The sequence below is a fragment of the Macaca nemestrina genome, chromosome 2 (genome assembly GCF_043159975.1).
Source record: "Macaca nemestrina isolate mMacNem1 chromosome 2, mMacNem.hap1, whole genome shotgun sequence".
Classification (NCBI taxonomy): Eukaryota; Metazoa; Chordata; class Mammalia; order Primates; family Cercopithecidae; genus Macaca; species Macaca nemestrina.
This window is the reverse complement of record NC_092126.1, coordinates 42,971,958-42,986,016: the sequence shown is the minus strand read 5'-3', so window position 1 is coordinate 42,986,016 and position 14,059 is coordinate 42,971,958. Positions and strand designations below refer to the sequence as shown.

General features: G+C 39.1%; 1 protein-coding gene across 13 annotated transcripts in view; it reads right to left on the bottom strand.

Annotated features, from left to right (window-relative positions):
- Nucleotides 1-14,059, bottom strand: part of LOC105469966 (calsyntenin 2) — a 643,989-nt gene that overhangs the window by 155,809 nt on the left and 474,121 nt on the right. The window lies entirely within an intron of this gene.

Below are 14,059 nucleotides of genomic sequence, written 5' to 3'. Positions count from 1 at the left end.
CTGTTAGATGGTCCCAGAGATGGTGGCGGGGTGGGGGGCATCTACCCTAAGACGCTCCAGCCCTGATCTGACACTGCCTCAGCTGCACTGCTGAGGCCAGGGAGGGGCAAGCAGGGTACCTAGGGTGCATCATTTAATGAGGCTTTGCTCTCAGGGTAACTCAGGCACCTTCTTGCCTCACCCTAGTCCAGGTCCTGCCCAACTATTCATAAGAGCTGACCCAGTGAAGAGAAGGGACGAGATGATTGCATGTTTGCTCTGCACTAGGCACCAAGCTTTGTACCCCCTCCCAGAGAACCTCATTTGACCTTCATAAGAAACATGCAAGTATTTTATATCAATTTATTCAAATTTTTTAAAAAGGAAGAGAAAAATCAGAAAGGTTAAATATTTGCTCAGTGTCATAGAGCTAAAGTTAAGTATTAAACCTAGGTATGGCTGATTCCTAAGTCCATGTACTCTACCCCACCACACCATCTCCAAACAGCCCCATAACTTCTAAGGAACCACCCCATGGATTGCCTGAAGAAACTGTCTATATTCCAGTTCAAGTCTCATTCAGGAAAGAAATCCTCTGATTTACATATAGGAATCATGCCATGATCTCTTACTAACAATGTTTTCCGATATGTTCAATCAATACCAATCTTACCTTTATGCTTTTCAAAAAAAATTTCATTGATCCTCAATTTCATTATTAACATTCCCTTTTCACTACTATCCCCATCTCCCATCCCCCTGCCACCACCCCTCCTAGCCATTTCTCAATGTACTTGTGGAATAAATGGACAAGACAGGTTATGGACCCGGTTCCATCAAGATGGGTAGTTCCCATTCACTTCTGTTTTCTGGGATCACTTGGCATTTCTGTACTGTGCAATCTGACACGTTCTGCAGCCTCTAGGGCAGGAGAATAGGGTTTCTCAAACTCTCAAGTTTAAATTCTTCTCTAAATTAGCAGGTTGAATAGATGAACCTCTAAAGTATCTGCCTTGTGATTCTCTCCCAAGATCAATGCCAATATGAGAATATTATCAACAAATGTGTCTAGACTGTTTCTGGGGCATTCTCTGGAGTGCCCAACCACTGCCATGGTTATAAGCTAATCAGACCATTTATCTTTGAAGACTCAAGTTAAACCTAGAATAGATGAGTGTAATCTTCTCTTGGAAAGATCTGATCACAACTAAAGTAGTTTTCAAGATGCAGAAATCCTTAACAATAGAAAAGGAGAGGAGAGAGGGAAAGAAGACAGAGGAGAGGAAAGAGGAGATACAAAGGGAAGACAAGATAAAGTTTAGGTGACATATTTCCATCTACGGAACAATTCAATTCAATAGAACTAATTTTTCTGAGAGCTAAGTCTCAGGCACTGTGCTAGGCCTGGGGACACAAAGACTAACATACCTTAAAATATAAGGCTGGTTTATCCTAAAGTACTTCTTACCTAGTAGAAATGACAGACAAGTAAAAAGGATAATACCTGACACTTGTGTTCTGGTTGCAAAAACATTCATTCATTTATTCATCCACCTCATAAATATTGATTCTTCTCATAAATATTTTTTAGGCACTATGTGCCAAGCACTGGTAAAGCAATAACAAACAAAAATAGATCCAGCCCTGGCCTGTAAGTTGCTTGCAGTCTGGTAGGAAGGGAAATAAGCAGTCAAATAATCAGTATCTGAAAGAAGGATGGTGGTTGTGATGAATACATTGAAGGAGAGTTACGTGGTACTAAAAGTATTCTGACCTGGTCAGGCAAGGCAGGGAGGGTCTCCCTAAGAATGTGGTGGCTTAGCACCCTTCAGCAGAAAGGAACATGGTGAGTCCAAGGGACTACAGGTCCAGTGTGGCAGGAGTGGAGGCCGTGGGGCAGGGCCAGCTTCACAGGCATGTGACCTAAGAGCCATCCAGCGTCCTGTGCTCAGAAGCATCCTGAGCTTGGTTTTAATCTCTGCTGTCTCTGTCCTGATTTTTTTTTTTTTTAAGACGGTCTTGCTTTGTCACCCAGGCTGGAATGCAGTGGTGTGATCATAGCTGACTGCAGCCTCAAACTCCTGAGCTCAAGCAATCCTTTCAACTTAACCTCTTGAGTGGCTGGGGCTACAGGTGTGTGCTACTGACAACCAGCTAAGTTTTTTATTTTGCAGAGATGGGGGTCTCATTATGTTGCCCAAGCTGGTCTCGAACTCCTGGCCTCAAGCCATTTTCCTGTCTTGGCCACACAAAGTTCTAGGATTACAGGTGTGAGCCAATGTGCTCAGTCTTGAAGTTCTTAATAATTTTATCTTAACCTCTGTTTTGTGAATAAAGTGTGATGGGACAATGGAGCATGTTATGAGCGGAGGAGAAGGCTGCAATATGCATGTCCACCACATCTTGCTGCCCCATTTGCATATAGCATTCAGAATTCCCATGGACCCACAACGTGTGGGACTTCAGTGGGACTCAGAGTGAGAACAAGGTAATCATGTTATGTCTTCAACTGAGTAAGTAGGAAACTGACCTCCCCAAGAGGCCACACTTTCCCTTTGATCCAGAACTTGTTTCAAATGCAAAAAGAGAGAATGGAAAACTAAGAAATGTGAACAACCAAGGAACCCTGTTGTAGCCTTCCTTATTCATATTACATCCTGTATTAGCCAATCACTTACACTGAAAATGATGGTGGAGGGGAAAAGGGAATATCAGACGACCCATTGCTTTTTTTTTCTTCAGGCTGCCCTTGCTATCAGTAACCCAAAGGTAGAGAGTAATATTCACATGAACATAAAGATGGGGAATAGACACTGGGGAATACAAACAGGTGGAGGCAGGCAGGGAGGCAGGGGCAGGAAAACTACCTATTGGGTGCTACGCTCACTTTCTTGGTGACGGGATCAATCATACCCCAAACTCTAGTACCAAGCAATGTACCTTTGTAACAAATCTGAATGTGTACCCACGGAATCTAAAATAAAAGTTGAAAAAGAAAAAAAAGGAAGTGAAATGAAAACAGTTGAGTTTGTTTTGTGTAGTATTTATACTGTTGTGATAAGAATTAAATACATATGTATACATGAACTATAAAATACAAATTCTGTAATTTTGGTATTCTGCATGCTAGCTAAATACTCTTATATTTGTATTTTAAAATGGGCATTGCATAATAGAAAAGGTAAAAATCAAGCTAATAATTTCAAGTTTTAAATATATCTTTACTTAGAACTATACCAAACAGAAGATTTAAAACATCATGACAAGTTGAAACAGACTTCTGGAAGAAAGGTCCCAGGATGAAATTCTAGATAGAAAGATATTTAAAAAACCAGTTCTCAGTGTCAGTGTAAGACACATTAGGCTGTCTTGTGTCTTATACAAGAACTTTTTTTGTGAGGCCTGTCACTGGAATTTGTCATTATACTAACAGAGCACTGCAGTGGGAGGACGATATATTTAAAAGTAAAAGATCAGACCTAATGGTTTTCATATAAATATATCACTTTCAAAATCTTGCCCTCCAATATGCTTTTGGGTGGGAGAACTACTACTGTGCCGGGAATTGTGTGTGGACAACACACAGATGAGCATGGGTGTGAGGTTAGCCATGGGCTGTGTGGAAAAGGAGGCCAGCAGCACCAGGCCACCGGGCCTTGGCTGCCATCTCACATGGGCTGTGGGCCAAGGTGGCTGAACTGGGGCTTCACCAACAGTTCCCTTCAGGGCCAGACCAGAAGATGAGCCCCTGCTGTGCCTGAGTGAGACATGACCACTCTAAACGCTCAGTCCTGTGAGCAGGTATCTCACAGTTACCTGCTTCTCAGCAGAAATGCACCTCCTAAGACACCAGCAGAAGTTGGTGTAGTTGTCTTCTAATACCTCACATAGGATTCTGAGGGAAAGGTCTTTAACTTGATTTTTAGAGCACATTTTGCTCCTTCCTTTGAATACCTTTGAACAACAAAGTAAGTTAATTCAATTTTTTAGATGAGGAAACTGAGCCTCAGAGAGAGTAAGTGTTCATCCAAGGTCACTTTGACAGCATAAAGCCAACTAAGGACTAAAATCTTGACATCTACGGTCAGCACACTTGTTGCTCTTTCATGCAGCCTATCACTTACTGGGTGAGTGTGAGGTTCTAGGACAGTGGTTCTGAGTGTGCTCTGTCAACCTCTGACATCCCCAAGACACTTTGTAAGGGTTCAAAAAGTCAAAGTGATCATCATATTAATACTAAGATGTTATTTGACTTTTCACTGTGTTGACATTAGCACTGATGGCATAAAAGCAATGGGGAGTAAAAGTGCTGGTGGCTTAGTGAGTGACTAACTGCATTCTTCATCACAGCATACATGTAGGGGAAAAAAGCCAATTTCACTTAAGAATGACTTTAATGATGCAGTAAATATTATCAATTTTTATTAAATCACAATGAGTTCATGTCTTTTTAATATTCTGTGTGATGAAATGGAAAGTGCACTTTAAACACCTTGGCATGGCAAAGTATGCTGGCTTGTGTCTAGGAAAAGCACTTGTGTGATCTAAATTGTGAACTGAACTAGGACCTTTTTTCATAAAATGACATTTTTTACTTGAAAGAATGATTGACAAACGAACTATGTTTATTCAAACTTGAATGCATGGCAGACATGTTTTGAAGTAAGCCTGTCCCATCAAGAAAAAGAACTGAGAGTATTTGCTGTCAATGATAAAATTGAAGCTTTCAGTTTGGGGAAGCCTGTGTCTGCCACAGGGATTTTAACAATTTACCAATATTTCAATACTTGTCTGCTAAGATGGGTAGTGATGTTAATGCATGTGACTCTTGATGTTGTATAATGAAATATATCAACTTTTGAAGGATCCACTTAACAATGAACGAATATCTTTCAAACAACCAATGGATAATGTCACACAGTCATGTACAAGTAAAAGATTCAAAGTACAAGAAACTTCCATGGATTTTAATGTAACAACGTACAATAGACTGAATGTTCATGTTCTCCCAAGCTCATACATTGAAACCAAATCACCAAAGTGAAGGTATTAGGAGATGGAGCTTTTGGGAGTTAATTAGGTCATGATTTGTGCTCTTATAAAAGGCTCCCGACAGATCTGTCACCTCTTTTGCCATGTGAGGTTACAGTGAGAAGGTGCTATCTATGAGGAAATGGGCCCTCAACAGACATTGAATGTGTCATTGCCTTGATCTTGGACTTCTCAGCCTCCAGAACTGTGAGAAGTAAATTGTTGTTCTTTATAAGACACCACTCTAAGGTATTTTGTTACAGCAGCTTTAATGGTTGGAGACAGTGTATAAGTTTAATGCAATTTCAGATTCATTTTTACCTAATCTTTAAGAAATCTACAATATTATTAAAATACCACTTCCTTTCCAACTACCTACCTGGGAGAGGTCATATTTTCTTCATATACTTCCACCTAAATAACATATCACAACAGGTTGAGGGCAGAAGAAGATATGAGGACCTAGCGGTTTTCTATTAAGCTCAATACTAGGGACTGCAAAATTGTAAACAATGCCACTCTTCTCACTAATTTTTTTTTTTTTCAAAAATATATCTTTTTTGTCAAATTATGTTACTTATGTTAATATGTATTGAGTTTGTTATTTTTTAAATGAATGAATAAACATTTGAAAGTTTCTCAGTTTTAATTTTTGATATAGTAAATATTGGACATGCAGATATAACCGACATAAAGAAAAACTCTTGAGAATCTTTCATAATATTTAGGAATGTAAAGCGGTCATAAGACCAAAAACATGAGAACTGCTGTTTTTACAATTTACCAATAATGGTGTCCCCCCAGCTCATAATTCCATACCCTGCTCCTGGTGCTAAAAACATGACCCGTCACCTTGCAGAGTGCTCCCAACCTCAGAGCAGCTCAGTTTGCTTTGTATTCTACAGCTAGGCCTTTGTAGTAAGAGTAAGAATTATATGTCCACATAATACATTGTTAGGGGGTTGGGGAAATTATTTCCACATCTCTATCCAAGTCTGGCCCAGATAGGCTGGATTGAAATCTTAGTTATACAGCTAACTACCATGGGACTGTAGGGAAGTCACTTACCTTTCTGTGCCTGTTTCCTCATGTGTAAGTGGGATGGTATTAATAGCAGTTAACTCATAGGGTTATTGGTTACGGGGAGGATTAAATGAGTTAACATATGCTAAGCACTTAATAGTGCCTTGCATGGAGTAAGCACTGTGTAATTGTTAGCTCTTTTCCCTGTTACTATATTGAAGAAAAGTCACACACCTCTGGCAAACTCCCTGTTCCTGTTTAAGAACTGAAGAGGCATTTCAACATCAGAAATATTTTGAATGCCATATGTGTGACATTCCAACAATCTGACTTCTTGAAGCACCTTGCACCTGTCAGCCACAGTTTATTACACACATTTTTTTTCCTGAATGACAACATCCTGTGCATTTTTGTAATCTCATCCAGGGCCAGCACTGCTCCCACGGGGAGGTTTAGTGAGGGGGATGTTTTGTTTGACTGTTTCTGCTCATCGAGGTGATGGGGGATTGCTAATGGCAGTCACTGGGCAAGAGTCAAGGTGCTAAATATCTTGCCCTAAGCAGATCAGTCATATACTACCAAGAAGCATCTCACTCCAGATGGTTATAGGGTTCTTTTGAGAAACACTGAACTCAAAACATGAAGGTGGTCTTTCTGGAGCAAATACCTGGCCAAGTCTCTGCCTCCAGGTTTGAGGAAATAGTTGGCTTTTATAAAGCCTTCTCCTTCAGATTGGTGAGGTCCCTCCAGACAGATTACGGTATCATCTGCTCTCAGCTGCACACTGTCCTCTCTAGTACACAGGTGGCAGACAGTCAACACTGACCACACTTGCCAGAGGGCCGGGTGGATGAAGTTTTTAAAGTCCCTCGCTACATGGGATCATCTGTAGCCACTTTAAGTATAATAAGATGGGGAAGGATAAGTGCTAATCACATTAAGCGGTAATCACGTCCAGAATTTCACTTTAGGGCTGAATGTAGAACTTTAAACCCTCCCACTTCAGATTAAACACTTAAAATCATCAAAAGTAGAAAGCTAAAGGGAAACATTTGCAGGATGTTATGTAGGGTGCTTCTTCATATGTCTGGGTTGGGGATACTCGGACAGGCCCTGCTGAGCTCCATCTCTGCCCTTCTCAGCTGTGTGACCCTGGGTGGTTCTCAAGCTTCTCTTTATTACAGCTGGATACAGCTGGATGCCTAATCCTGAAAGTTCCACGAGGCTACAATGACACACGAAATGTGGAAGAGATGTGGGAAGTATAAAGGCCTATCTACTTTTTATTATTACCATTATAACAAATCCTGCCTTCTGGCCTACAAGCAGCTAGGTGCATGGTGATCACTTACCTTGGTTCCCGTTAAACCCCAGAGGGAGGGGGCAGTTTTCACCATTTATAGCTTTCTTTTTACTTAGAATTGAGCAAAATAAAACATACTCTTTTATTTTAAAAGTCATTTTTTCTAAAGCTTTGTGCCAAGATCAAAATCTCCCTCTTTTGGAAGATTAACATAGTTATTATGTTTCTGAAAAGCAAATAAAAGTGGTTCATTTGTTTCTTCTTTGGCAATATTTGTTGGGTGAATACATGATGTAAAAACTTATTTATATGCTGAGAGACCTGGAGAGGCCCCTGTGACTCAGCTAGTCATAATTTGGTCAAGTGGAGCTTGAAATAATGGTCTGTCTGGTGCCCAGTGGTTCTGGAATTAAAGGAGTCCAAGTACAAAAACATACTGTACTCATTCACTCAGCAAACCATCCCTGGACATAAATAATATAGTAAGAACAAAATTAATAATCATAACAATTTACAAAAATCACTGTAGTTCACACTTATTCAGGGTTTACCATGGGTCAGGCACTTATTTAGGGCAACAGTGAAAACAGCCTACATGTCTATGTGCCCTGACCTGCCTGGGGCTAGAGATTTGGATGCATCAGAAACCAGCTCTATGTTTGCAGACAGGAGGAGGAGGCAGATGGACAAAAAGTGAAGTGTAATGAAGTACTGCCAAGGCTGCAATAGGTGTCGTTTCTGGGTGTTGTGAGAACACAAACAATGATGGCTTAATCTTGCCTCCTAAATACTTCCAGAATTAATTGCTTGCTTCATGTGCCCACCATAGAGACGTGATATAGCTGCAAGAAGGAAGGAGTTTCAGCTCCTGAAACTGATTCTGCTGAGACAAAGTGTTGTCCTCTGGACATCGTCATGTCCCTCTCTTTACAATGGCATTTCAGTGCTTATATTTTAAGATATTGCAGGTAGTATAGGTCAGTGTCTAAAAGTCAGGTAAACCTACATTCAAACCCCAACTCTTCATTTGTCATCTTCATAACTTTGAAAATGAACCATACCTCCATATTCCCATCTGTAAAATGGGAATAAAACCATCATCCTCCTATGGTCATCACACGACAATCAAAATAGAACTTTCTTTTTCTAAAAAACTGAGAATGTAGTAAGTCAGGGAGTGGGTTGAATGAACTTTTTATAAACTAGCTTTATAAAAAGCTAGTTTAATTGTCAGACAGTTCTATGAGCAAGCCAGCACAAAGGGATGGCAGACAAGCCCAGAGAGGCACTTCCCGGGTTCTGCTGTTGTGCCCTTTCCCTTGTTATAGACTCTCAGCCCTCCTGCTGATGCACTGGTTGATTCTGAGGTGCCTACAATTCTAGTCAGGTGTTGGCAGATGCAAAGAGGAGGAAGAGAGCAATGAAAACACTTGGAAAAGGATGATGACGACTTTGTAATATCTAAATTTTTAGTATTTGCCAAGAGAGCATTTTAAACCCAGTGTCTCAAGAAATACTGCCCCGGACCCAGTTACAAGATGTGGATAAATCGCTTTCCCACTGTCAAGCAGGAGTAGTGAATCTTATTAAACAAGGAAGGGATCTCGTTTGCCCACAGCTTTCAGGTGATACATTAGTCAAACCCCTCCATGATCAATACTTGGATCCTACCTTGGTTAACTCCTACTTGTCCTTTAGGAAAATAATAGACATTGAAACACCTTGGAGAGTTAAAAAAGTCCCATACAAATATAATGACCCTTTACCATGTCCAATTATCTCTGTCAATGACATCTCTGTAAGCAGCCACCTCCTGTAAGGAGGGAATCTTAGCAGGCATGGAGGTTCCCAGAAGCCTAAGACTCCATTCAGGGACTTACAGTTAAGTTTCAGAAACAAAAGCTACACATAGGCCCAAACAATTAAACGTATTTGAGGTTTTTTGAGTGTCAATGAGCTCTCTCCAGATATAGGGGCTGAATATTGCAGCCTCCTCAATTAACCAGAGAAGACAATATTCAAATAGAATTGGTGTGAATCATGCTGACAGGTAAAATCTTTGGAATCTCTCTCCCCGCTTTTTCTCAATGTCCAAACGTGGGGCTGAGATGAGGCCCCAAAGTTGAACCAGTCAGAAACTTATCCAAAGTCTTTGTCCTCATCTGCTATGGTTTGAATGTTTGTCCCCTCCAAATTCATGCTGAAATTTAATCTCCAGTGTGGCAGTGTTGAGAGGTGAGGCCTTTAAGAGGTGACTGGGTTGGGAGAGGTCTGCTAATTCATGGATTAATGAGTTAGCAGGTTATCACGGGCGTGGGACTGGTGGATTGATAAAAAGAAGAAAAGAGACTTGAATGACAATACTCAGCCCTCTTGTCATACTGATGCCTGTGCTGTCTCAGGACTCTGCAGAGTCCCCACCAGCAAGAAGGGCCTCACCAGTTGTGGCCCCTTGACTATGGACTTCTCACCCTCCATAACTGTAAAAAAAAATAAGTTCTTTTTTAAAAATGTTACCCAGTTTCAACTATTGTAAACACCAGGAAATCAGACTAAGACACCATCTATCTTTTAAATTTATTTTTTTTCCTCTGCTTCCTTCTGAGTATTTCTCATCATTTGTGTCTTTAGGAACTTAGATAGGCATGAATTGAAAGCTCTTCCTCAAAAACAACTTTTTGAATACTCTCTGTCTGCACGCTTTAGTGCAGAAGCCACTAGCCAGAATGTGGCGTTGGAATGCTTGAAATGTGGCTAGTGTGACCAAGAAACTAGAGTTTAAACTTTATTAAAAAATTTTTTTTAATTTAAATTTAATAACAGACACTCAATTCAGTTACTGGAAAACTTTCAAGTATATTTGGTTATGTGAATCAATTTTTCAACTATAAATTACATAAACTCTAAATATAGATCAAATATTTCTGATAAAAACCTAAAGTCCTATTTGAGATGTGTTAGACTGTAAAATACACACAGGATTTGAAAGACTTTTTAAACTAAAATTAGAATAGAAAATTTCTCATTAATAATTTTTTATTTGATAACATTTTGAAATAATATTGGATATTTTGGGGTTAAACAACTTATATTACTAAAATTAATTTTACCTATTTTTTAAATGCTGCTGCTAGATAATATATTATACAATTATTTGTATAGTTTGAGTAATGTTTCTGTTGCATACTGCTGCTCTACCTAATCAACAGCACATACATTAAAAGCTCATAGAAATAAATGTAAAGCAGAGAGGATACGTTCTACAATAACCACAAAATTATTCTATTTTATGCTCACTTTTGTTTTCTTGGCATTATTTCTAATATTTAGGATAATGCTCCCTCTTAAAACAACAGTGGATTTGACCTTCTTTAGATCGTTCATTCACATTTAGCTTCAGTTCCCAAACTTCTGGTTATCAGGTCTTAAATTATCACTGCCTCTTAATACTTGCTTAGGTGGTATTGTTATAATATATAAACATATTTTAAAATTTTAAAAATATTACATTATAAAATAATAGCATCTTGGTCACTTTCAGAAATCCAGATGTAGGTACTGAGAAATGACTTTCACTGATTGACTATCAGTTAAGGTGGAAGTCTTTTGGCAATAGGGTTCTAGTTCATAATTTGCTTAGTCATTACATTATGATTCTTTAAAAAGAAAATCTTAGTATTCGAAAATACATTTAATATTATATTAGTATTATGTTAATAAAATCACTTAATAAATTATATATCGCATATCAAATCATGTCATGTTAACATTCTTATTGCACTAGTTCTAAGTAGAATAATTAAATTCATATAAAATGTCGTGTACTGCACATGTTTAAATGAAATCTGGGGACAGAGAGCAAGCAAAGACCTGGGGAGTTCAGCCTCTGCTGTGGATGAGTAAGCACCCTGACCCTCTCACAATAACATCACAAACCTGGAAAAATACCGCCCTCTCCACCCCCCACCAAATACTGAAGGACTCTAGAGAGTGATTAAAAATAGGCAGATGATGGCCGGGCGTGGTGGTTCAAACCTGTAATCCCAGCGCTTTGGGAGGCCGAGACAGGCGGATCACGAGGTCAGGAGATCGAGACCATCCTGGCTAACACGGTGAAACCCCGTCTCTACTAAAAAATAGAAAAAACTAGCCGGGCGAGGTGGCGGGCGCCTGTATTCCCAGCTACTCGGGAGGCTGAGGCAGGAGAATGGCGTGAACCCGGGAGGCGGAGGTTGCAGTGAGCCGAGATCGTGCCACTGAACTCCAGGCTGGGCGACAGAGCGAGACTCCATCTCAAAAAAAAAAAAAAAAAGGCAGATATTGGTGGGGGAGCTGAAACCTGGAGGAAGCTACTAGGGATGGATGAGTTGCTGTTTTGATCCTTTGCCCTGAGGGCAGCTGCAACCCTGTGGTACAGCATGGAGGCTAAAACTTTGATAGAAAGCCTGTTGTCTTTCTGGCAGGTAAACAGGATTGCCTGAGTGTGAGAGGGGAATCCTGGAGAGAAGATCGCCAGGGAAGGGGAGGCCCAAACTCTGTGTTTAAACCATTTCCAAGTCTCTGGCTGGCCCCAGTCCCCTGCATGTGGGGACAGACCACCAGCCCTTTGAACCGAGACCAGAACCGCTGCCCGCAGCAGGTAAAAAGACAATTTGCAGTTTGAGTTTAACCAAGTTAATGGTCTGTTAAAACAAAACATTAATAATTTTTGGAGGACTACGACAATTTAGAGTGTTTTCATTATAACATTCAGAATATCCAGGATACAATTCAAACTTACTTGACATGTGAAGAGCCAAGAAATAGAACCTTTTCCTAAGAGGCCACCCCTGAGATAACTCAGATGTTTGGATTCTCAAATGAGTACATTAAATAAGTTATCATTGGTATGTTCAAAACATTTGAAGGAGAAATGGATAAAGTTAAAGGGAGGAATAGACACTCCACAATCATAAAGAATAAGGCATGAAGTGATCAATAAAGTAATGGATAATATAAATAACACTATCAACCATTTTGTCCCAACTGGTATGTATAGAATACTACATCCAACTGCAGAATTCACATTTATTTCTATCTCACGTGTTATGTTCATAAAGACCATATGCTGGGCCATAAAACAAATCTCAATCAATTTAAAAGGCTTAAAATATGCAGAATATATTCTCTGACCACAATGGAAATAAATCAGAAATCAATAAAGAGATCTAGAAAAACTTTAGATATTTGTAAATTAAATAGTACACATTTAAAAGAATCATGGGTCAGAGGAAAAATTAAAAGAAAAATGAAAACATATTTGGAACTGAAGATAATACAAACACTACATCTCAAAATTTGCGGGATGCAGTCAATTCTGCACTTAAAGAGAAATTCATAGCTTAAAAGCATGTATTATAAAGGAAAGAGAATATAAAATTAAGAAGCTAGAAAGAGAAAAGCAAAGTAAACTCAAAGTGACTAGATGAAAAAACTTATTATCATATTTAAGTAATATACTAAGGAATTTGAATATGTTATATATATATTTTTTAAGAAACCTTTCCTCAAAGAAAAGTCCAGGCCCAGATGGCTTCATTGGTGAATTCTATCACATTCAAAAATAAAATAACATTAATGATACATAATTTGTTTTTAGAAAATAGAGGAAAGAATGGTTTTTAACTCTTTTTAAGAGGCTAGCATTACCCTAATACCAAAATGTCACAGATATCACAAGTAAAGAAAATTAGCTACAACATCATCGATCATTAGAGAAATGCAAACCAAAACCACAATGTGATACCATCTCATGCAAGTCTAAATGGATATTAAAAGGTCAAGAAACAACAAATGCTGATGAGATTGTGAAGAAACAGGAATGCTTTTACACTGTTGGTGGAATATAAATCAGTTCAACCACTGAGGAAGACAGTGCGGTGATTCCTCAAAGACCTAGAACCAGAAACACCATTTGACTCAGCAATCCCATTACTGGGTATATACCCAAAGGAATATAAATCATTCTGTTATAAAGACACATGCATATGTATGTTCACTGCAGCACTATTCACAGGAACAAAGACACGGAATCAACTCAAATGTCCATCAATGATATACTGGATAAAGAAAATACATATACACCATGGAATACTATGCAGCCAAAAAGAGGGAAAAGATCATGTCCTTTGCAGGGACATGGATGGAGCTAGAGCTAGAAGCTATTATCTTCAGCAAACTAACACAGGAACACAAAACCAAATACCATATGTTCTCCCTTACAAGTGGGAGCTGAACAATGAGAACACGTGGACACGGGGAGGGGAACAACACATACTGGGGCCTGTCAAGGGTGTAGGAGGAGGAAGTGCATCAGAATAAATAGCTAATGCATGTGGGGCTTAACACCTGGGTGATAGGTTGATAGATGCAGCAAACCACCATGGCACATGTTTACCTATGTAACAAACTTGCACTTCCTGCACATGTATCCCAGAACTTAAAATAAAGTAGAAAGAAAATTAAAGAGCTCTATTTGTCATGAACATAGATATAAAAATCCTTAATAATACATGTTAGCAAATTTAATTCAACTCTATAAAAGGGATTATGAGTAAGTAGGATTTATCACAGAAACACAAGATTCCATCTAATTAATCACATTAACAGGATAAAGGAGAAAAATTCTATGATCATTTCAACAGATGCAAAAACAGTTTGCCAAAAGTTAACATTCATGTATAA